Source organism: Crinia signifera, chromosome 8 (assembly GCF_055691185.1).
Source record: "Crinia signifera chromosome 8, ASM5569118v1, whole genome shotgun sequence".
In the NCBI taxonomy this organism is placed as follows: domain Eukaryota; kingdom Metazoa; phylum Chordata; class Amphibia; order Anura; family Myobatrachidae; genus Crinia; species Crinia signifera.
The window spans coordinates 152,924,603-152,949,395 of NC_139224.1; the positions used below are offsets into that span (position 1 = coordinate 152,924,603).

The window sequence follows — 24,793 nt, forward strand, 5'->3', positions numbered from 1 at the left end:
CCGAACAGGGGAATTGCAACATGGGTGATGGCAATCATTCAATCAGAGGGAAGTCCAGAAACAGAGCATTGTGTCCCTCCTGGAGAGGATCATGGTGGGACGTATGTTCTAGTGCAGTGGTAGCCAACTCCAGTCCTCGAGAGCTACCAACAGTTCAACCTAGCTGCTGCAGAGGTGCACTCATTACTCACTAACACATTTTAAAAGTTATACAGGTTGAGATAATTACTTCACTTGTGATTCTGTGAGGGGACCTGGAAAACATTAACTGTTGGTAGCACTCGAGGACTGGAGTTGGCTACCCCTGTTCTAGTGATATAAGCAATGGATAGTGTATATCCCTGGGGACTGTGGTAGTATGGAGTCGATGACAGGTTGTAGTGCAGGGGACATACTTGCCTACCTGTCTATTTCCATGAGGAAGACAATGCTCTGTTCCTGGGCTCCACTGGTAATGTATGATTGGCAATTGCATACTGTAATGAATGGGAGAGGTTCATACAGTAAGTAAGTTGCTCCCCCACTCCACACACCAGCCAGGACTGCTGATCACAGTTTGTTTATCAGTCTTCTTCTTGTTGATCAGTTTTTTTTTAATTTGAATTCAAAGTTGTGGGTTTTTAAACGCAATGCACAGCGCGTATAACCTTTACTGGAAATCATTGCTTTACATTCTGCTGCAAAGCCGCCAGAAATCAGTACAAGCTTCTAATATGTTTTATTTGGTGTTCCCCAAACTAAGGGGGTGATTCAGCTTTGATCAGACGGGGTTGAATTCGCAATGTTGCTGACATTCTTCCATGGTTTGTACATGCAGGAGAAAGGAAGAAGATATTGATTCCGATGGGGGGTGGGGTTGTCTGCGCATGCATGTATTTGCGCAATGCAGACCATTAAAGAGAACGGCTTTGGTGAATTTCGGGAGCGGACACAAGGCCGGAGCAGGGGAGTGCCCAGAGGTTTATGGGAGTCCCCATGAAAACTCTGGGCGCTTCTCTGGGTACACAGACGAGTCGATGTCTGCTTGGGGCAGGTGGAGGGAAAGTGTTCTCGGACACACCCCCTTGCATGTTACAGAGGGGATGTGGGCGGCGGGAGTTCATCAGGGTGGTGTTAAGGTGCTTGCTAGGCAGCAATTGTACACTGCCTAGCGAGCCAATCTGAACCAGGCCCTAAATCCAGTTGCTTTTTGAAGATTGCGAGAGACCTGACTGAGTTGTTGTTTATCTTCTGTTAATCTGGGAAATGTCTTGTTAACCAGAGGTGGTGTATAGATCTGGTATTAGGTGTAGCCTTCATGCAGCAGCGCCAGCCGGATGATGGGAACTGGTCCTGACATCTCCGGATTGCAGCAGGATAGGGATCACCGTACTCTCTGCTGCAGAGCAAAGCGCATAAGTGAGCCACAAACTGCGGAGATGCCACGCTTTGCAGAGCAAATTCTAGTTGTAGCCTTCCCCTTGTGTACTACTGCGCGCTGGACTGTGGAAGACCTGAGACAGTAGCTCTGAACACCTTTGCAGGAACCATTGGTTCCTCCAGCCCAGCCGCCATTCGTGTTCCCCATAGGTTTCTGTAAATATCAGGCAGCACCGCAGAGGGTCCCTGGCCTACCAGCTATGGGCTACGGACCGGATCGGTGCATGCGCAGAACCCCAGCATGCGGCAAAGCATACCGCAGGGATGGACTCCTTTCGGAGCCCTTGTATCTGCGAGGACATACATCCGGGAGAATGGACCGCATATTGCATTGCGAACCTGGTCCCATTGCATATGTGGGCCCCTAAATATGTAATAAAATAATAAAAAGTGCTGTAAATCCAAAATCATCTAAAAAATGGCATCTGTGGCTGTGAATCTACCTTTGGGATCGCAGCCACGCTCAATGACACGCCTGTGACATTCCCATATTCAAAAACTGGGGGAGAGAAAGAAACTCGGGTGGGGTGCACTCCAAGTCCCCTATTTAAATTATTCTGCTGGAATTAGTATTCTATTTTCATTTTTATTTTTATTTTCTCTGCTTGTGCTCAAATTAAATCTTTGATTCTTGTTTATTTTTATGAGAGAACAAAATAGTACAAAGAACCACCTTAAAGTGTGCTGATAAATTAAATTGAAGTTAGCCTGCGAATATAGGTAATAAAAGATATACAATGGTGCAAATAACACCCCGTCTGCTTAGTGATTTTCTCTGAAATAAAGGATGACCATCATATACCCATCAATCACACACCATTGATGTTATAGGTGTCACTTATATAAGTGAACAGGGTCTAATCATTGGTCAAATGATAATATAAACAGACAAACGGAAGTATTTACACCTATCTATATTTACAAATATATAGTATCTGCCTTTCACACTTCTCTTCAGGGAAAAATTGTTTGTATATCTAGACAATTCATTGCTGCAATTTCTTTAAGATAGCTATACATAGTATCAATTGGTGATGTCTATTAGAAGTATCAAAATTGTGCTCACTTCGTTCAGTAACAAGGTTGCTATTTAACTCTCGTTCACAGGTAAATTAAGCGGCATGCCCACAGTGTAATACTTAATTAGCTGACAATCTAATATGCCACCTGTGAAGTCTGGTTTAGCAGCAAAATCACTCAGTTTTTACATACAGCAAACATTGGCATATAATTAAAATGATCATTCAAATAAATCTGCCCATTGCCGCTAGTGCAGCCCGGTAATTAGGTGAGCCAAAAAACATATACATATAATTGGAAGAAGAAGTGGGGGGGACCGTGATCCTACTCAGAGCCAGCGGCAGCCTTCCTGGGTCGGCTAGCCGCGGACTCACAAGAGGGGTCCCGTTACCAGTCTGGCGCTACGTAGCGCTTGTCTCCAGCGGCAGCTAACACAGGAAAAATCCCGGCGTAGTGGAGACGGACAGCCGGTCACGTGAGCGCCCACGTGATCGGCTTCTTGCTTGTTTGTGACGTACGTTTCGCAGGGAGGCTTGTTCACACGGCCACCACCCAGGAACATCCACGGTTTTGTGTTGCTATTTCTGATGCCAGTGACTCAGCAGCAGTCTGTGGGAACACTGACTTTTTGTGTAGGTGCAGTAACAAATAATCATTCAACTGCCCAAACATCGGCACTGCGACCACCTCTGAATAAGGCCCAAAGTCTGGATAGGGGGTAGATTTGTTCAGTTCTCTATGGAGATCAGTAATGTAGCAATTTGCATCATTTACCAATGTGTATCTGTCAGGGGGTAGACTATACAGAGCAGTGTGACTCAGATCTGTAGGTGAGGAATATGAATCGCATTACCATCTATTTCAGCAGAACTGGTTTACAGTAAATGATGCAGTTAATTATAGGGCAATGACACCAGTCAGAGATTGCTGAATAATCTGCTCCCAGTGAGAGTCTAGACAAGGAGACGAGAGACGGAGCGGTGCGCGGCCAGCGGACTAGATGGACAACCGGGTGACTCTCATTCTGCTCTGCGTCCTGGTGATCACTGTGACTTGTGCACCAGTCTCACAAGAGGCGTACAATGTGAGTATCATTACGAGACGTAGCATTGTGATAATATTATTATTTGGTGTTATAGAATATTTTCATTTATTAACAGAAAATATTTTTGTTGTACAATAATCAAAGAGTAAAAAAAAAAGTAGATTATTCAGCTACTCTGTATGTGAATTATCATATCAGGAAGTTGTGCTTGTAGTGGCCCAGTCTTTGGGGTCTCTTAATTACTGTACTGTGCAAATGCAGCAATAAGTATGATTACAGTAGGACAGTGATGGAGAACCGTGGCACTCCAGCTGTTGTTAAACTACACATCCCAGCATGCCCTGAAACAGTTTTAGAAGGGATAAATTGTTGCAGTGTATGCAACGTCAGGGGCTTAAGTGCCTTTGAAAAAAGGGGGTTTTACCCAATTTTCACTTTAGTGCATCCCGCATGAAGTCTGGGATTACTGGGAGAGAGAAGGATATGAGCAAGCCTACATCCACTGAAGATCTGTGGTTAGTTCCCCAAGAACTTTGCAACAACCTCCCCGCCGAGTTCCTTAAAATTTTTTACTTCTACCTTGTGATTGCCTCTGCGCTGGTGCATGTGTGAGAGAGAAAGAGATGTAGGAGGCCACTCTGGTTGACACACAGCGCTGCAAAGTTGCAGCGCTGTGTGTTTTTTAAACCTGCCGGCTGCTCGCACAGGCTGCTGCCCCCCCTTTGCAGGGCAAATTCGCCCGCACGGCTGCGAATAGATGTTTTGCATAAACATCCATTCGCAGCCTATGGGGCCAAACCGACATCATTCGATGGTCGCCGACCATCGAATGATGTGGAAGGTACACCCAAACCGAAGACACTCTCAGGTGTCTTTGTTCTGCGTGTGTCCTGGAGAGGAACATGGCGGGCAGCTGACATCACTGGGTCTTTACCATGGGAACGCCCAACATTTTCATGGGAATACAAATGAAACGCTGGCCACTCCCAGGCGCACAATTACCCGCTGCTGCCCCGCTCTCCCGATTGCACTGATGGGTGCGAGCGCCCGGCGAACACTCTGTTTGTTACATAGGGAACATTACAAACGTTTGCCTTGGGGCCTGCAATATATCTATATATAGCTATGCCCCTAGACCCGCTCATTGTATTGTGGTATAAAATGAACTGAAGGGGATTATAATACTATATAGTATTAATTGGAACACTGCTATTTGGCAGAAGAAGTGGAGGCACTATAGTGTGGCATAATAATAAATGGGGGAAATGAAATGTGGCATAATATGAGCTGGGGATACTGCAGGGACGTGCAGTCAGGGGAGGCAGTGCTTCCCCTGTCAATTTGTTTTAAAATAATACAAAGAATATACCTATGACACATGTTCTGTGTCATAAGTATTTTCTTTATATTATTTTACTAGTTTGAATGATTTAACCTAGTTTGGGAGGCACGATAAGCATGCCTCCCAAACAGAACTGCAAGGGGACGAAGCGGGGGGCGGGGCTTGGGGCAGGGCTAAGCAGTGGTCTGAAAAATCCATTAAAAATAACACTAAAAGCGGCACTTCTAGAAGTGCCTAATTGACAGGGGCTGCTGTGATTGGACAGCAGATCCAGCTGCTGTCCAATCACAGCAGCCCCTGTCATGTAAGCCGACAGTGCCACGTTTGCTCCCTATGCTGTGACCTGTGCTACTGCCGGCTCCCGAGTCCCGGTTCCCTGGCTGTGTGGCTGCTGCTCCCCTCTCCCCTGCCTAGTGAGTATCATTTTTTTTCAGCGGGGGGGGGGGGGGGGGGGGGGGGTACAGCGGGCGGGGACGTAGGTTTACGGCAGGGGACGGGTGCTGGCTGCTGCTGGAGGAGGGGGGCAGCGGGTGTCGGCGGCAGCCAGGAAGGGGGGGGGGGGGGGTGCAGTGCGGTCGTGGCTGTAACAGTGCCTCTCCGTTCACAACCACCACCGCACGTCACTGGGATACTGTATGTCATGGGTCTTCAACCTATGGCCCTCCAGATGTTGTGAAACTACATGTTCCAACATGCATTGCCACATTTTTTCTTATAAGAGCATGCCAAAACTGTCAGGGCATGCTGGGACATGTAGTTCCACAACATCTGGAGGGCCACAGGTTGAAGACCTGTGCTGTATGTCATAATGTGATTTGGGGCCAGATTCTCTAAGCTTCATAAGTGATAAAACGGAGAGCGATAAACAACCAGCCAATCAGCTCCTGTTTGACATTTTTCAAACACAGTCTGTGACATGGCAGGTAGGAGCTGATTGGCTGGCTGTTTATCACTCTCCATTTGATCACTTTTGAAGCTTAGAGAATCTGGCCCTTGGGGAACTGTGTTTGTTTCAGAATATGTACTAGAAGTCATACAATGTGCCATGGCATGAAGTAGGGCACTACTATGGTCCAGAAAAGACTATTATGGGGGGTAAAATTAACTGCTGATTATAGGGACATCTTCAAAATGCTGATATGGGGTCCATACAATTCTGACTAGTCCACTGATTGCAGGTCACAGTTTCAGAAATGACTTTTACTTTAATTTGATCTGGTTTTTTTTAGAATCGTCCTGTGATGACTCAAGAAAGTAAAGAGTCTATGTCAAACCATACAATCCAGAATCCTACAAACCACTTGATCCTCCATGGAGAAAGCTGCCTGATATGTATGATACAAAGCCTTCCAAGGTTCAGGACCTCAAAAGGATAATGCATTTACTGTAGAGTCAGATACAGGGATGATGACTGAGACGGGGCGTGGAAGTGTTGTACTAGCTCAAATCATAACACCCCATTATTATATGAAAATGTTTTTCACTTAATATATGTTTATGTTCATTTGATTCCTGTAATCTGCTGCAGCTCCCCTAAATGCCTCATTCTACATGTGGAATCTAGTTTTGCTGACCTTTGGTAATGCTCATGTTCCCATGCACCCCGACCTTACAAACCCTGGAATGGGCCATAAGTGGTCTCTCTCAATGCAAATAACTAACTTGTCCAGCAAAACAAAATCTCACTCAGGAAAGTATTTTGGTCTATTTGCTCTGCATATACAGTAATTGCGCTGATAACAATACCAGCACATACTAATGCCATAAAACTGTGTGCGTTTCTTTACTGCCCTTATACATTGCCACCCCTCGTCACCGCAGCGATTGTAGCGCATATGTATTAACACATGCGTCTAGCATCGCAAAGCGGTGCCGGAACCCCCCCCCCCTCGCGATACCTATGAATGTGGTGTGCGGGGGGGGGTGTCTCTGTCACATCCCCGGCCCAAAGGTGGCGATAACCTGCCCTGTGAAGATGTGAAGATGCGGCGGCCAGGTCTCAGTACATTTGAAAATGCGGTAAAACTCTGAAGGGGGGGGGGGGGGGTTTACCACAATTTTCATTGATTTGCAGGTCTCCTCACAGAATCAAGTGAAGTAATTAGCTCCACCTGTGGATCTTTTAAAATGTGTCAGTCAATAATGAGTGCACCTGTCGGGTGACCTGAAAAAACATGCATTGTGTGATCCTTGCAGGGACCTGAGATTTCTACTGGGATTTCTGTCAGACTCCCGATAGGTAGGGACAGCAGACACATATCCCAGAGAGTATATATCTATAGCATCATCTGTATATTGAGGGGGTAGTTTGACAGGGTTACCTCACCAACTCCATACTGGACTCATTTGCAAATAATTTAACTCATTGAGTGCCAACAGCTCTGTGAGAGAGGTGCAATATATGCAGGGCCAGCGCCACCACTAGGCAGCGCTAGGCATTTGCGGGAGTTTGGAGCAGGTGTCCCCCTTCCTGGATTTAAAATCCTGACAAGGTAAAAATACCGACATATAGAATGTACAGGTGAAACAGTCAACATGACTTTCGGTCGACAGGTCGCGAGGTCGACATGGGTTTTTTTCACTGTTTTTTTTAACCGAATGTCGACACAGTCAACATGGACACAGTTGGAAGTGAACCGCAGCCCCTCGCATCACTCGCAATGCTTTGGGCACGGTGCCTCGCTGCGCTCGGCACACTATTTTATGTTCCCACCATGCCCTAGTGGATGGTAGGGCATAAAATACCGCCTGTCGGCACATGTTGGGTCAAAAAAACAGTGAAAAAGCCTATGTCGACCTCGCGACCTGACGACGGAAAGTCATGTTGACTGTTCCACCTGTACATTCTATGTGTCTGTATTTTGACCTTGTCGGGATTTTAAATGTCGGGATTTTGTCCTGGTCGGGATTTTAAATGTCGGGATTTTGTCCATGTCGGGGTTTTGTCCTTGTTGGGATTTTAAATGTCGGGATTTTGACTTTGTCAGGATTTTGTCCTTGTCGGAATTACAGTATGACCCATTTGGGATTTAGACGTCAGGATTTTGACCGTCGGGATTTTGACCGTCGGGATTTTGACTGCATCCCCTTGTGTCAAGTATTTCTGCACACTTTTTGTTGGTTTTATGCAGAAATATTAATGCCATATTTATAACTGTAGCTTGAGTTGCTGAATATTGTTGCAGTGTCGTCAATTAGTCAGATGGTCACAGAAACACAATTACAAAAATGACCCTCATATTTCCTATTACACAGCACCCAAATTATGTGGGCATTTTGTATAGGATTTTAGCACTGATTATATCGATGGCCGGTCTGTCTGCCAATTATTGGACTATATAGCCGGGGGTGTCACTTCTGCTGCTCACTCATCTTGCCCTTGGGCATTGGACGAGGAGTGAGAGGGTGAGATTCCCCGTGTATAGCCCTGAACTAAGAGCAGAGAGGTGGTCTCACTGCAGTAGATACCGTCTGTTGTTATGTTGCAGTGCAGGGTCGGTATTGCAGAGTCACTACATGATCCACACCTATAGAAAGATTAACCGCATATAAGTATAAGCCAGATTGTGGTAATATAGCACAGAGTGGTTCTTAAATGAGTACAAGTGCAATTATACTGAGTTAATCTCAATATTTTTGGATATTATATGATACTGGGAGTGTTTGCTTTATGGGAAAGATGACCACACTTTTATGTTAGTTACACAGTAACTTCTGTAGACACCTTTTTATTTTAAGTACAACTGGTTTGGCATCATTGTAATCATCATGCTTTACTGAAATGTTTGGAAACATAAAGTAATATGATAAAACATGACTACTGTATGTGTTAGAGAGGGGGAGGGAAACTGTGTATGTGTGAGAGGGAGGGATAGAGTGTGAGACAGGGAGAAACTCTTGAGAGAGAGTGTGTGAGAGAGTGCGAGATTAGGAGAGAGTGTGTGTCTCACATACACTCCCTCACTCACAAGGAGTGTGTGTGAGAGAGTTAGAGGAGAGAGTGTGAGAGGGATAGAGGAGAATCTGAGAGAGAGAGAGTGTGCGTTTGAAAGAGAGAGAAACAGCGGGTGTGAGAAAGAGGTAGGAGAGTGTGAGAGGGTTAGAGGAGAGTGTGGGTGTGAGATAGAGGGAGAGTGAGAGAGGGTTAGAGGAGAGTGTGGGTGTGAGATAGAGGGAGAGTGAGAGAGGTTTAGAGGAGAGTGTGGGTGTGAGATAGAGGGAGAGTGAGAGAGGGTTAGAGGAGAGTGTGGGTGTGAGATAGAGGGAGAGTGAGAGAGGGTTAGAGGAGAGTGTGGGTGTGAGATAGAGGGAGAGTGAGAGAGGGTTAGAGGAGAGTGTGGGTGTGAGATAGAGGGAGAGTGAGAGAGGGTTAGAGGAGAGTGTGTGTGAGATAGAGGGAAAGTGAGAGAAGGTTAGGGGAGAGTGTGGGTGTGAGATAGAGGGAGAGTGAGAGAAGGTTAGGGGAGAGTGTGGGTGTGAGATAGAGGGAGAGTGAGAGAAGGTTAGGGGAGAGTGTGGGTGAGGGAGAGTGAGAGAGGGTTAGAGGAGAGTGTGGGTGTGAGATAGAGGGAGAGTGAGAGAGGGTTAGAGGAGAGTGTGGGTGTGAGATAGAGGGAGAGTGAGAAAGGGTTAGAGGAGAGTGTGGGTGTGAGATAGAGGGAGAGTGAGAGAGGGTTAGGGGAGAGTGTGACAGGGATAATCTGAGAGAGAAAGAGAGTAGACCAGGGAGGAACCTAGACAGCAGCTGTATGCAGTAAGATGGCTGCTCACCTTGGAGGGACCAGTTTCAACCTGCACACTCCAATAACCAGGGAGGACCAAGAGACGTATGCTGCACCAATTTGGATTCTTCAGCTGATTTTTCTACACCTAAATAAAAGAATAAAGGTGGCACAGTTGGCAAAACTGGCTTGAGGAGAGGAGCTCATGGGCATGTAACCACCACTCTGAGAGGCCCCACCTGTTGCCACAGGTTGAGTTACTGCTACAGGCACAGTGATAGAGTAAGGGTACGGCTTCCAGGTGCGGCCACCTTCTTCCTCTCACATATAATTTCCCTTATATCCCTTTACAACCCCTTTAATTTCACACCAATGTGATGCCATGGGGTGGTTCTGCTGGGCTGGCCTTGTCTCAGAGTAGTGTTAGGGACTTGGCCGATTGAGGTGACCTGGACACTGTGGACAAGCCCATAATAATGGCCATCATTATGCTAAGAACCTCAGAAATGCAATATAGCAAAGATATTAATAGGTTTAGCAGTTAGATTTATTGTGCACCGGCAAACTCCTCCTCCTGCTTGGTGTTTAGTTCGCTGAGCACTAGGGAAGGGTAAGCTGTTACCTTGACAACTATATTGATTTGTAAAAGCTTTATGAACACCGTGTAAAGGCCCCAATGCACTAGTATGATATGGCAATTTTTCACACGACTGGTTTGATTTAGCCAGTTTATCCAATCAAATGCTTTTGTTCATTTTCAAAATTTTGGGACGAATGTTTGGCATGTGCTCCCAGACAGTACCAGATTTTCATTCAAACCAGCCTGATTGGACAAATAATCTTATAGCGTGTATATAGCTGGAGGCTGGGTACACACTGGGGTAATTCAGCCCTGATTGCACAGCTGCAAATTCGTATAGGGGACGATTATCGGTACTTGTGTATTTTGGCGGCGCCCATCGCATCGCATACCATAAGGCATATGATGGTATGCGATGCGACGCGATATCGCGCGATGCTGTACAATGTCATACAATTTTAAAATTGTATGACATTGTACATGGCATACAATGCCATACAATGCGATGCGACGCGATTAAACATTGTATAAGCACCCTAATGGGTGCTTACAATGTGAAATGCACCACCCGCCACCCCCCCACTATAAACGTGAACCCGAAGCGTGGCAAGCGCAGCGAGCCCGTGATGGGCGGCGGTACGCGTCCTCAGACCTTTTCATACCCCCACTATCCACGTCGGCGTGGAGTTGAGAATAGAAAGTGTGGCGAGTGCAGTGAGCCACCGAGCCCGAAGCGTGGCGAGCGCAGCGAGCCCCGCGAGGGGACGCGGATACCTGTGAAGCCCGCGAGGGGACTCCGATACCTGTGAAGGTATCCGCGTCCCCTCGCTGCGCTCGCCACACTTTCTATTCTCAACTCCACGCCGATGTGGATAGTGGGGGTATGAAAAGGTCGGAGGACGCGTACCGCCGCCCCTGGCGGGCTCACTGCGCTCGCCACGCTTCGGGTTCACGTTTATAGTGGGGGGGCGTGGGGGTGCATTTCACATTGTAAGCACCTATTAGGGTGCTTAAAAGCACTCTTTATGGTGCTTATACAATCTTTCATCGCATAGGGGGCAAAAATCGTGTTGCATCGCATGGCATGCGATGCATGCCTTGCGATGCGACGCGATTAAAACATCGCGCGATGCACATCGGGGGCGCCGCTATAATACACAAGTACCCGATTATCAATAGACTGTGCATGCATACACCCCGTAGTACGCATGAACGAGGTCGTCCTGCAATGAAATCCTGCTACTTTTTCTATTTGCACGTGGTTCACAACGTGATTGACAAAAAGGAGGTGTCTGGGGGTGGAAATCGGACGTTTAGTAGGAGTGCTAAGAAAAACACAGGTGTATCTAGGAAACAGCTGGGAATGTCCAGAAAGAGACTAGGCGTGTATGAGCATTTGAGGGGAAGGTGTACGATGTCAGCAACAGGCCGGATGTGCCGTTTCCATCGCAGCACTACTCTGAGCCAGCGATGACTTGTGCAAAAATAATTTGATGTTGAACCTGTAACAATGGGTTTGGATGTTTCCGAATGGATGTGTAGCCATACACATACCTTTGCAAAGCGAGCACATTGCTTTGCAAGGCGGGATTTCACTCTAGTGGAGCGGCCGGCCTAAATGAAAGATTGCCGTGCGAATTCGCAGCCATGCGATCAGGTCTGAATTACCCCCACTATGAGATAGATTATCGATTCAGTCAATGGACGATATATAACTTGTGTATCAAGCCCTGCAGCACAGCAGACCAATAAATCTTGCACGTACTCTGATAGACATAATCTGACACATCACATCTTCCATATTTATAATGTTTAGTCAATTTACCCCTAAGAAATAAAACATACTTAACCAACCAAAACGGCCAGGAGGCTCCGGAAAATCGCGTGGCGCTCCCGGATGCCCAGAAAAAGTGGGCACATCTCTCGCATCCAGCCCCTATCTTTGTTGTTGAATAAAAGTATAAACTGTTGTTTTATTTGTCCAATGGGAGAAAGAGCTCTATATAAATAAAAATTATTCCTCTTTTTTTTTCTTTTTCAAAAAGTTTTTATTGACAGGAAAAGATTCATTACAATAAAAAGATATTATGATCAAGTACATCAAGTCTCCCTTATCCGTGTATTCCAAGAAATATTTTGATAACCGTGGTTTTTCTGAATATTTTATTTTTTTGTTTTCTTTCTCTTTCCTCGTCCTTGATGTCCACTGCTGCCTCCAGGATCCTCTTCAGCGGCATCTCCGGTCCCATGGGTGCACCCCTGGGACTAGAGATTGCCGCTGAAGAGGATCCTGGAGGCCGCAGTGGACGACGGGGGAACACCGTGGACATGGGGAGACCATCAGGACACCACCAGGGGTCCAGGTAAGTATGAAAAAAAATTGAATTCCAAAATCCGAAAAAATCCCTTATCCAAAATGATAACCTGTAATATAATAGAATCTGTTAGATACAGTAAAAGTATTATTCTTAATAATATAAGATTAGGTTTATAACACTTTAGGACTTGGTAAGGAATAGATGATTACTTGCCCTTTGATTCCTTAGATAAAACGCTTCGATGGCGTCAAGCTGTAATTTCTGACAGTCTTTACTTTGTTTCGTGCGCTCATCAGATAAAGTTTCATCCACTTCCCTCATAAACTTCTCCGAGTTTTAGTAAGCCAGATAGAAATAACTGTCACCCGCCCTCCCCAGCGCTCCTGATATAGATTGACCTCGGCAATTAATGTCTATCATGAGCACCTATAATTTTTGTGTAGGAGGCATATTCCGCAGCCCTGGAAAGGTGCAATCTCCCAGGAGCAGGAGATATATAGATGTCTTGTTCTCGGTAATGAAGGGAAAAAGTTGAAGGATGTTACAGCCGAGCACTTGAAGACCTCTAGAAGTGCTGCTATCATTTAATGGCTGCACCATCCGAGCTGCGCTTCTCAGGATTCAGGTGGGCAAATCACATAATTGCTCTATTATTATCTGCGCTTCCATGGACAGAGATGATAAGATGACAGTCCCATCTCCCCGCTTATGATGACACATTGATGACAGTAAATCTTCACTGAAAAGGCCACATCTGACCTTGCACATACATAAAGTCAGACGAGAGTTTTAGACTCAACATTCGCCTCTCAAGATTGGAGGAAATGGAGGGGGGGGTGTAGATTAGAGAGAGCGTCTGGATTCTACCGTGACTACAAAACGCAAGGGTTGCCGAGGAAGATGTAATTATATAAAGATTTGCAGGCTTCTTTATCAGCCCGATGTCTTACCTTGCAGGTCTGCAAGCTGCCGTAGGCCCTGTACAGCTTCCACCCACAGGGTGATGTAAAAAAAAAACATCCCGAATTTTAAAGGCTAACAAAAAAGTCACGGTAAGTACTATACACAATGCACATAGTCTAAAAGTGATGGAACATGGTTTATTTTCAGTTGGTTTTGAATATGATGTCATCCTTTCTTGGCATACAGCAGCCATCAGTTCATTAATGGTTCCTGGTTGATGTCTGTAGACCTCAGCTGTCAGATGTCCCCGTTGGCTGTGTAGAGGCCTCTTATGCAGCTGATGGGGAACTTTTTCCTCCCAGTAACAAAAATTCTGCTTGGTCACTCAGTCAGATGACAGTGAGCTTGGTCAGGACACTGTAGCAATGAAGCCTGAAATGACCGCCAAGTGATGCAAAAGTTCGACATCGACTACAAGTGCGTTTCACAAGTGAAGGCTGCCATCTGGACAGTATCATATTCAAAACCATAAGAAATTAAACTGTATTACATGCACTATTAGATGATACAGTATACCTGTAAATTCTGAATGACATTCGCCGTCTTTTTTTAAATGAACCTTTAAAATCTGTAAAAAAAAATTATGTTATGTTGCTTATAGCAACCAATCCTATTCTGTCTATCATTTTCTAGGATACAGTAGAGAAATGAATGTCTGATTGGTTGCTATGGGCAACATCACCTCGTAGTGGTACATTTACTAAAATGGGATATCTATTGAAGAGGGGATGTTTCCAATAGCAACCAATAAGATTTTATCTATTATTATTCATGAACAGTTTTGTATATAGCGCACACATATTCCGCAGCGCTGTACAGAGTATATTTGAACATTGACATCAGTCCCTGCCCCAGTGGAGCTTACAATCTATATTGCCTACCACATGTACACGCACACACAGACATTCTAGGGTTAATTTTATTGGGAGCTAATTAGCCTACCAGTATATGGTACTTGTTTCCTAGAACGGCCACAATCGTGAGTGATCGTGGCTCTTAATTAAGGGACACGATCCTCACGATGTGGCCGATTTTTAACAATTTTTTCACTTTGATTGACAGAAATCGGGTCAATCGGTCGGTCGCGACCAATTAAAATCGGCCGCGATGCGACCGACCGATTGACCCGATTTTTCCATAGACTTCAATGTTAAAAAATCTTTTAACATTGAAATCGGTCGGTCTTGTGCCATTATAATGGCACAAGATGAGATGGACTTGATTAAGTCCATCTCACATAGGGAAAAATGATAAAAAAGGTGAAATGGGCCAATATGACCCATTTCACATTTTTTATGTGCCCGCCATGACCCCACGATAGACGTGAACCCGAAGCGTGGCGAGCGCAGCGAGCCCGCGAGGGGCGGCGGTGCGCGTCCTCCGACCTTTTCATTCCCCTACTATCCACTAGGGCGTGGAGTGAGAATATAATAGTGTGGCGAGCGCAGCGAGCCACCGAGCCCGAAGCGTGGCGAGCGCAGCGAGCCCCGCGAGGGGACGCGTATACCTGTGAAGTGAGACGCGTCCCCTCGCGGGGCTCGCTGCGCTCGCCACGCTTCGGGCTCGGTGGCTCGCTGCGCTCGCCACACTATTATATTCTCACTCCACGCCCTAGTGGATAGTAGGGGAATGAAAAGGTCGGAGGACGCGCACCGCCGCCCCTCGCGGGCTCGCTGCGCTCGCCACGCTTCGGGTTCACGTCTATCGTGGGGTCTAGCACACTTATTAACATTTGGGGGGGGCAATTTAAACAAATCTGGTGTAAAAAAAAAAAAAATCGGGTGAAAAATCGGCAGATCGGATCGGTCGCATCGTATGCGACCAAATCGCATGCGATGCGACCGATCCGATTTTTTATCTTACGACCACAACGATCTAAATCGTTGTGGCCGTTCTAGGAAACAAGTACCTCTATATTGCCTACCACATGTACACGCACACACAGACATTCTAGGGTTAATTTTATTGGGAGCTAATTAGCCTACCAGTATATTTTTGGATTGTGGAAGGAAACCGGAGTACCCAGAAGAAACCCACGCAAGCACGGGGAGAATATACTCCACACAGTTAGGGCCATGGTGGGAATCGAACCCATGACCTCAGCAGTGAGGCGGTAATGCTAACCATTACACCATCCATGCTGCCCTCTATTAGTTTCTAGAAGGTGCTAAATAAATCAGAAGTAGAATCTGATTGGCTCCTATGGTCAACATCCCATCTTCAATTGAACTCCCATTTTAGTAAATTATTAGTGTCAACTAGAATATAAAGAACTGAGGGGTAGATTTATTATAGCGGTGCGTTACACTTCCTGCTTCGCCTCATTAGCCAGGCGAAGCAGAAGGGAAGACCGACAAGATGTACAGTATGAACATCTTGCCCGCCAAAGCGGGGGAGCGCTAAGGGCTATTTCACACGCTCTGGCTCCTGCCGGGGGGCAAAAAGCCATGCCGCACACCATGGTTAATAATGGACACAATTGTGTCCATTCACGAGGTATGGCCACGGCCCGGCCGCCCGGTTGCAGCCGGATCCCACCACTGTAAGGGGCGGCTGCCAGGCTGTTGCCATCCCCACCATTCTAAACTCCTGAGTGTGGCACGGCTTCTTGGCCATGCGGGGTTTCGCCGCCCGGCAGGAGCGTGTGAGATAGACCTAACTCCCCCCTCCGGCGATGTCCCCTCTGGAGACAGCGCATCAGTTAACACTGACGTGCCGTCTCCATCCCCCTCGGCTGGGTAGACTGGGCATGCGCGGGATCTCGCTATTCACGTGAGATCCCCAGCGCAGCTGAGAGCCAGCAGCAGGGACAACTCTGGCAGGCGTCTACTATAAATTACCGTCCCTGCACTATGCTGCCTGCCGCGCATCGCAGGTGTGATAGATCAGGGGAAGTGCTAACCCCTGCCATAATGCGTGGGAATAGCGCATATTCCCCTGATCGCCGATAAATACATCAACCTCTGAATCTAACTAATACCCCTTTTACACCAAAAACCCTGGTCGGACCCTGGTCTTTGAATGCTGGAGTATCCAGGGTCTGACCCTGCTTTATACCCCATTTACACAGCACTTTGACCTGGGTCGGACCTGGGTCTGCACCATTTACACTGAACCTGGGTCAGCCCTGCCTTAAATAATATTTTATATATATATTTATAGAAAAATATATATATATATATAGAAATATATATATATATATATATATAGAAATATAAAATATATAGAAATATATAATATATAGAAATATAATATAATATATATATATATATATATATATATATATATATATATATCAGGGCTGACCCAGGTTAAGTGTTTTTTTTTTTTTTTTTTTAAAGGTGCTGGGGGTGCCGGAGGGTACCTGTCCTGCCTGCTGTGCTTGGTGTACCTGGGGGTACCGGGGTGCTGGGGGGTGCAAGGGGTGCTGAAGGTACCTGTCCTGTCTGCGGTCGGATCTCAGCGGAGAAGATGATGTGCGCCGTTGCTGTACCACCCCCCCCCCCCCCCCCCCCTCCCCGGCAGACGGTCCCTGCGGCGTGCGGCGTATGGAGTGTCAGTGGCGGGGGTCCCTCTGGCGCATGGGAACTAGTACTAGTTCCTATGCGCTGGAGGGACCGCCGATACTGACACTCCATACGCCGCAGGGACCGGCTGCCGGATGGGGGGGAGGGGGGTGATACAGCAGCGGCGCACATCATCTTCTCCGCTGAGATCCGACCGCAGGCAGGACAGGTACCCCCAGCACACCCGTACCCCCAGCACAGCAGGCTGACAGGTACCCCCCTCTCCTCAGCAGCCGCAGGGACCCCCCTCCTCCCGCAGCAGCTGGGAACATCTTCCCCAGCGCTGCACGCTGTGGACCCGCTGCGGGTGCCTGCACCCGCAGCGGGACCATTTACACCGACATTTACACGGGTCCTATCCGTGTTCTACCCAGGTCAGGACCTGGGTAGAGGACCCGTGTAAATGGAAACGGATACCCCCCATTTACACCGCCGCGGATCCGGGTCTGACCCGCCGCTGACCCGGATTTTTCGGTGGTGTAAAAGGGGTTAACTTTAAACTGCCAATTTTTTTTTTCTTCAATCAATTTGTTTATTTGAAATAGTTTTACTTGACAGACTTTTGTTTTTGTTCACAAGCTCCAGGGCTGGGCGCAGAGGTCTATGGAGAGAAACCTGTGTCTCATTGACCTGCAAATACAACTTAACAGATGGCGACTTCATTGAAGGGAATGAAAAACGTGTGGCCCTGAAGTCACTACAGCCTCACATGTCACATCAGCCCCTTATACAGGTAAATGTATTCACCGTGGGGTTCATACACACGAGCACTGGAACATTGTACCAGACATAACCGTACTTCCCATATTCCGTGAGAAGTCAGAGAGACCTCTTCCCTCTGAGGTGTTACAGCGGTGGGGGTGAGATCAGCAACGCTCCGGCGCTTCCCTTATGTGACAGTGCAGCTGGATGGTTCATGCTTACAACCAGTTCCGACAGCGGGTGGCACGGTCATGGACAATCCGCACAGCAGGTGGGAGGACAGCTCACCAGTTTGTGTTAGGAATCAGGAATCAGATTTACTTTACAACTTTATCTCCCATGGTCAACACTGGTACACAGCGATGATTTATAGCGACAATACATCAGTTCTACTCCTGAACGTTGTTATCTGATCAGCGGGTCGTTGGCTGAGTTAATAAAATCAAATTTAAGGACTGAAGCACCTGTCAGACAGGAAGTAGATGACCCATTCTCAGAGGCTGGATGTTTGCACTTTGTTTCGTAGACCTTTGTTTAATCCTCCATTATACAATAACTACCAACTGTCTGATTTTCTGAGGCAGTGGTTCTCAACCTCGGTCCTCAGGACCCCCCGACAGTTCACGTTTTTCCAGGTCTCCACACAGAATCGCAGGTGAAGTAATTAGCCCCACCTGTGGATCTTTTATGTGTCAGTGAGTAATGAATGCAAATGTAGGGTGAACTGTTGGACCGAGGTTGAGAACCACTGTTCTAAATGATATCTTCCGAACTTGGGGTTTATCCAGTTGGATTTGTTTTTTTTCACGGGCTATTTTCATGATATGAGCACAAATGTCCATTTTCCGGCTATACCACGTGTAGCCTGTTTTTAAGGGTGGAAAATTATCCCTATTTGGGGAATAACTTGGGATTTGGGATAAATTCCCAATCTCATACAGTATGTTATTACAGCTCCAAAAGTTGTTTATCACGAATTATGGGGACGATTCAGATTTGCGTGTTGCAGTCCGAATTTCCGGCCGATAGTGGTGGTTGTGCACGTGTGAATATGTGCATGTGCATGCTCTGGCATGTGTGAGCGTCTTCGGTGAGTTTCACACTCGCCAGAGCGTTCGCTCGCTGATGGGGGGGGCAGAGGCTTGCCCAGAGTGTTATCGGTGTGCCATAGAAATGCTGGGCTTACCCCTGCTATCGATGGCGTGCCCATGCCTGCTTGGAGTGGGAGCTGACATCACAAGACGTCAGCGCCCGCCCCTGTTTCATTCATCTCTGTCCAGGATAAAAGTAAGTGTAGACTTATCCACGAAGGGAGGAAAAAAATCATTTGACAGTGAACGACCATCAAATGAGTTTCCCTTCGTGCGGCCACATGTATATATAGATATCAGATTGAACTACAAACCCCACCCAAATCTCTCTGCACATGTTACATCTGCCCCACCTGCAGTGCAGCATGGTTTTGCTCATTAAAGAGAGAATCTGCTTTCGCGAGTGAACCAGAATCAGGCGCTGTATCTGTAGATGAACCCTTTGAGTGCCAAGTGAATTTGTTAAAATTGGTGTGAAAATTGCCAAGCAAAGATTTTAAATCCTCATAATGGCCCTTATTCTGATCGGTGCGGATATTCCCGCATTCTTACGGAGCGGTCCGCACGCCACGGTGTTCTGCCGCGTGCGGCCATCGTCCGTAGAAACGCCCACGGGTCCTCCGCATTCGGACGGACTCACTCTTTAAGAACAGGGCGTGTTTACGGACGACATACAAACCATGCGTGTGCGGGAGAAACACTCCGATTCTGCACGGTATTACAGAGTATTACAGAGTATGCTCGGGAATACCGCATCCGAACGGGAGCCAAGCGGTGCTACCGCACGTAAGCGGAGTATTTACGCCAAACAACCCACTATTATGTATCTTCTGCAATACATCACATGACCCACTTATTCAATTACCTATCCTCATAAAAAACTTCTTATTTGGAATTGGAATCAATTAGATGCCAATATATCCTTACAAGCATGCCTAACACATGCATTGCACACATTAACCCTTACAGCAATTGAAGTGCAATGGTTTCAATTAAAGCACTGACAAGCGTCCTATTAGTGAGTAATGAGTAAAGGAGTCGATTCTATTGGGTTCAGGTGTTAATGCTTGTAGTCATTAGGCGTACGTTCGCCTACCGCATGAACGAGTGGTGTCCGCAAAGCAATAGTACACTTGTGGACACCGCACATTTCTTCCCTTTTTGATCGCGTGCATTCGGAGTGGTATCCGAATGTACGCCCCCCAACATAAGTGTACTCCCCCGTGTCCGCCCATGTTTCCGCCCCGTTTTGCCCACTTTGAAACTACGCCCATGTGTCATTCCGCATGACGCCCATAATACGCCCATATTTCCCGACTGATTGCGGGGAACAGTTTTGGACGGGATTTGGCCGAACAGGTACGGAGTCAAGGCGTGGCACATGCGCGTTGCGTTCTCCACGCATGCGCAGACGCCGTAAAGACGCGATCCGAAAGTATGCGGTAAAGTACGCGTCAATCAGAATAAGGGCCAATGACCTGTGCTACGACTGTTACATTATATAGGAAATAGAATCTTTTTTTTTTTTACCCAACATTTTTGTTTTTTTACATGAGATTCTGCTGGATTTGCATCATATTAGCTACTAAACTGGACTTTAGTAGCGCTACAAGAGAAATAGCCTGAAATGATGACTGGCGTGAGTATACTGTGCAGGCACTTGTACGTTTGACCATCTTTAAAACAGCATTACTGCTAGTAAAGCTTTGGTAGGGATCAGCCCACGTTACCTGAGTGCAGAACATTTGGCACCTGGGAAACCAGTGCCTGTTAAAAACAGCATCACATTGTTATACTCTGGGCCCTATTCTGGTCATTTCGTAAGGTCATGTGCATTTGCAAGGGGCCGATGTTTTGCTTTGCGCATTTCTGCACATGTACTGGGTGTGTGCGGCCACGGCGAACGGTTCGGGCGAGGATGCAGCATCATTGCGATGGCCAGTCCGAGTGCGCAGTGCCTGGGAAGTGTTGCTGTGCGGACCAGCAGTGGGAGAGTTAAAAAAAACAATAAAAAAAATAGGCCGGCCGCTGATTGGCTGAGAGTGCTCTCTCTCAGCCAATCAGTGGCTGGCCTATCTTTTGAATTTCTTTTTTTAAATTCTCCCGCCGCAGGTCCGCTCCGCAGCACTTCCCCGATACTGCGGAGTCGGACTGCCCACCCCGCCGTTGCACCCACACACCCCCTGGGTGCTCAGCGCAGCACTGCCCAGGTTTTCTATTTTAATTACTCTCCTGCCCCACAGCTCCCTGGGAATTTACATGGGATTTCCCCTGAGGGGAGCTCAGGGGAAATTGGCTCCAATTTGCCATCAGGACAAGTCGGACTAGTGTATGGGGGGGGGCTTTAAACAGATCTTTAAAAACATGAAGTACTATCGGCATAATTCAGAGGTGGATTTCATATCACAGCCATGCTACAGCCGCTGGAGGCATGTAAACAGACGCCCACTGACGGCTCCTGTGATTTGCTGCTGCGTCCGATGATGCAGTCTGCACATGCTCAGCTCCTGCACACGCGTTGATCCAAAAACATCAGATATTTCTGTAAATATAAATACGACATACATTTTTGAATCAGGCCCTATGCATTTAATGATCACTACCACAGATCCCCATCATCTTCTTCCGACCAGTAACACTCCGGAACACCATGCTGACACTGACGAGACACTGGCACAGCTGTGCGCACACTTGTCAGAAGGTGTCTGTACAGGTCCTAAGTCTCCCACTATACTGCGTAACATCTGTGATAAGGATGCTTACAATGCCTGATATTTGTGTCCATGTGGCTATAACAGATTTTATTCAGCGTAATAATAGAATTTGTCACCCAAAAAAGAAGGTTTGAACCAACTGCAGGAGAGTGAGCTGGCACGATATTTCCTCTGCGTGGACCTACCGGGACTACGAAGAGGCACCTTACACAGTTCTTCCATAATCAATGTGACATGTACAATCTCTGCGGCCTCCGGCTTCACAGATCCTGTCTGAAGAATACGATTAGGCTGCACTAATGCGTTATCATTGTGGAATGGGGCATCGCTGGCTGTTACACCAATGATTCAGAGTGCTCCAAGATATTAGCCAAGAAGTCAGTATGTCTCACAACTGTGTTCCATCCATTAACCCCAACGTATAGTTTCAGACAAGGTCCCAAGAGGATATCACTATCAGTTAGCTATACACACATACATCATATCGTCCTTCAGTGCTCCTGTACTGTTCTCCCCTGATACAAGAACACTGCACTCTCTGAGATGAGATACTGTATATTGTTACATTCGGCATCCCATCGCATTTTTCTGGCCTTCGGAAATCAAAGTCAGTCTAAACTGTCTTTTATTTCTGCTGAACATGGTCGCAAAAGGGGGTGGGCGCTGACAACGTGGCATCACCCGCCTGCGATCCTAGGGGAACACCCAGTTTCCCGTTGCGTAGATTAAGCCATGTCCTATACTACTACTATGCTCTCTGCCCGGCAGATGGGAGCTTGGCTATGTCCTATACTACACACTCTCTCCTGAGCAGACATGGCCTCTGCTATGTGCTTTAGTTAGGCGTACCATACTATCCCTTCAAATCTGGAAACTAAAATTAAATGGCACAGATACCATGATAAACCTAGCTGTACTACAGAGGCTTATAACTTGGAGGAGTCTGTGCTTCTGCAACTGGGAGCTCCTCCAGTCACCAGCCAGATCCACTGCCAGCACAACAGGGTCCCCTCCCCACACAGGTTCCCCCCCCCCCCGCTCACTCTTTCTCTCTCTTTCCTCCCATTCCCCTCCCCAGCATGGTTCCCCTCTTCTGCCATCCCCCTCCTCCATCCAAGGAACCCCCAACCAGCCTCCCCCACCACTGCACCCAACAAATGTCCAACTCTCCTGCTAACTCTCCTCCCATTCCCCTCCACCATATACGGCACCCGACCTTCCTCTGCACACAGGTTCACCTCTCGTCCTTTGAGCCAACATGTGCTGAAAGGCGGTATTTCCTACCCTACCATCCACTGGTGCCCAAAGGCATGGCGAGCGTAGCAAGCCACGCGAGCAGACGCGGTACACTTAGATGGTGTCCATATTTTCCCATGAGGACATGAACCCTTTTGTGGCGTGGACACAAAGGTTCCACCCTCTGATTCTCAAAAGTTGGGATGTATAATACATTATTTAAATATCCAAGGCAAGGTGGGGGAAAAGGGGGTATTTTGACTGGCATTAACAACATGCATGATGTATATGATCCAGGAGAATGGCATCAGAAGGGTCCCTACTTGTTGCAATTATTTTTGGCCAATGAGCGAGGAAAGTATGACAATGAGTTAAAGAAAATAGATGTTTCAATTGTATTACTTTGGATTTTTCTGTAATTGCCAAAATATGGATTTGAAGATAATAATATTAGTTAGGCCTATGTACATACTGTATGTACAGTATTTGTAATTTGGTGTTAACTCTTGGAGGTAGAGTTACACCATTTTAGGGACTTGATTTCATTCTTTGCATTGGTTTCAGTTTTTTTTTATTTTCTTGGAAATGGCAGATTGGGATCAGAGGTAAAAAAAAAAAAAAAATCGCAAAGAGAAATTCGGATTTACAGGTGATTACTGCCAGGAAATAACTGGATTATTTAAGTGATTAAATTGATGGTATAGGAATTTGCTCCTACATTTGAACCGGCTCCTTGTAAATACACTGTATAATAAAGCACAAGAATCCTTACATCCAGTGGGAAATGCAGGTAGGGTGAGGCTGACAAGCAGCGTTTGTGATGTCACAAAGGCACAGCATGACACACAAGTCCCTGCTTGGTGTAGGCCATTGAGTTATTAGATGAGCTAGCGTTCTGCTGTTCATTGCTGGAACTCTGCTTTTTTCTCATATACGAGAGTATCACTTGATGACTATCTTGTATTTATATAAGACTTGATATCTGAAAGTATCCCAGTCGCTGAGGAGGTCATCGCAGCACCACGCCGGTGTGTGCATCTGCACACACCAGAATATAGGTGTCGGAGGAGAGACCAGGAACCCGGTTTACACTTACTCAGCTTGGATCCAACACCCACCATGCTGTGGAGAATATGGATTATCCTGCTGCTGGCACATGAGGTCTCAGCTGAGCCAACTCCACCAGGCAATGACACCCAGGAGAATAATGACCTGGAGAACTGGAGGGGACGTTCCCATGTTCACCACCGGGGACTCATAGAGGCAGCCATTACTTGGCTTTCAAAGTGGCTAGTCATATTTGGCGTTTTCCTGCTGGTATGCATATGTATAATTATATACTGCGCAATCCAAGACTACGCACAGCACGGAGATCACTATAACCAACTACTGGAGGCTGTGATAACCAGTAAACGCTAAGCAGCAATGTCATCGTAGAGCTGCTACACACCTCTGCCTGGACTGACCTCTGCTTGTGACCGTGACTACGTTATAGATCGCTGCCTCTACCAACCTCTGCCTGTGACCAGGATTATGTAACTGAATGATGCCTTGACCGACTTCTGCATATGATTCCAATTATGTTTAGAATAACAGCGACAAATAAAATCGGCATTGGCAGTTTCAACTGTGATGTGTAATTTGTATTATATATACTATCATATATATCATTTCTATAAGGCAAGTTTTCATGATGCTTTTTCTCCCTTCATATTTAACCTAAATCGATAAATAAGGCGCAATTTGAAAGCTAACATTCTCCCCTTCTGATGAACGTTAAGTATGGTGTTGGGGTAGCACATATTACGCCGCTGGAATTATGCGTGTCCCCATGCATTGCATAACATGAGGAAACAATAGAACCATAACAACATTTGAAAACAGTTTACGTTTTCACAATCTTTATCATAAATGACATAGCAATGGAAGAAATATACTATGACTTTCAAGGCTTTACTAAGTTATAAACATTTACCATAAACCATGTCAGTTTTCCATATAACAATAGTAACATTAAACATTTGTATTAATTACACTATCTTGCAAAACTATTGTATAAACTGGTAGTTGTTACAT

General features: G+C 46.5%; 1 long non-coding RNA gene across 1 annotated transcript in view; it reads right to left on the reverse strand.

Annotated features, from left to right (window-relative positions):
* Window positions 1-401: 401 nt before the first annotated feature.
* Window positions 402-24,793, reverse strand: part of LOC146027141 (uncharacterized) — a 40,616-nt gene continuing 16,224 nt past the window's right edge. Inside the window, exons 4-5 of the long non-coding RNA XR_014454702.1 lie at window positions 9,597-9,695; window positions 402-476 (exon numbers count right to left, since the gene is read on the reverse strand). This is a non-coding gene — a long non-coding RNA (uncharacterized LOC146027141). The remainder of the gene's footprint in view (window positions 477-9,596; window positions 9,696-24,793) is intronic.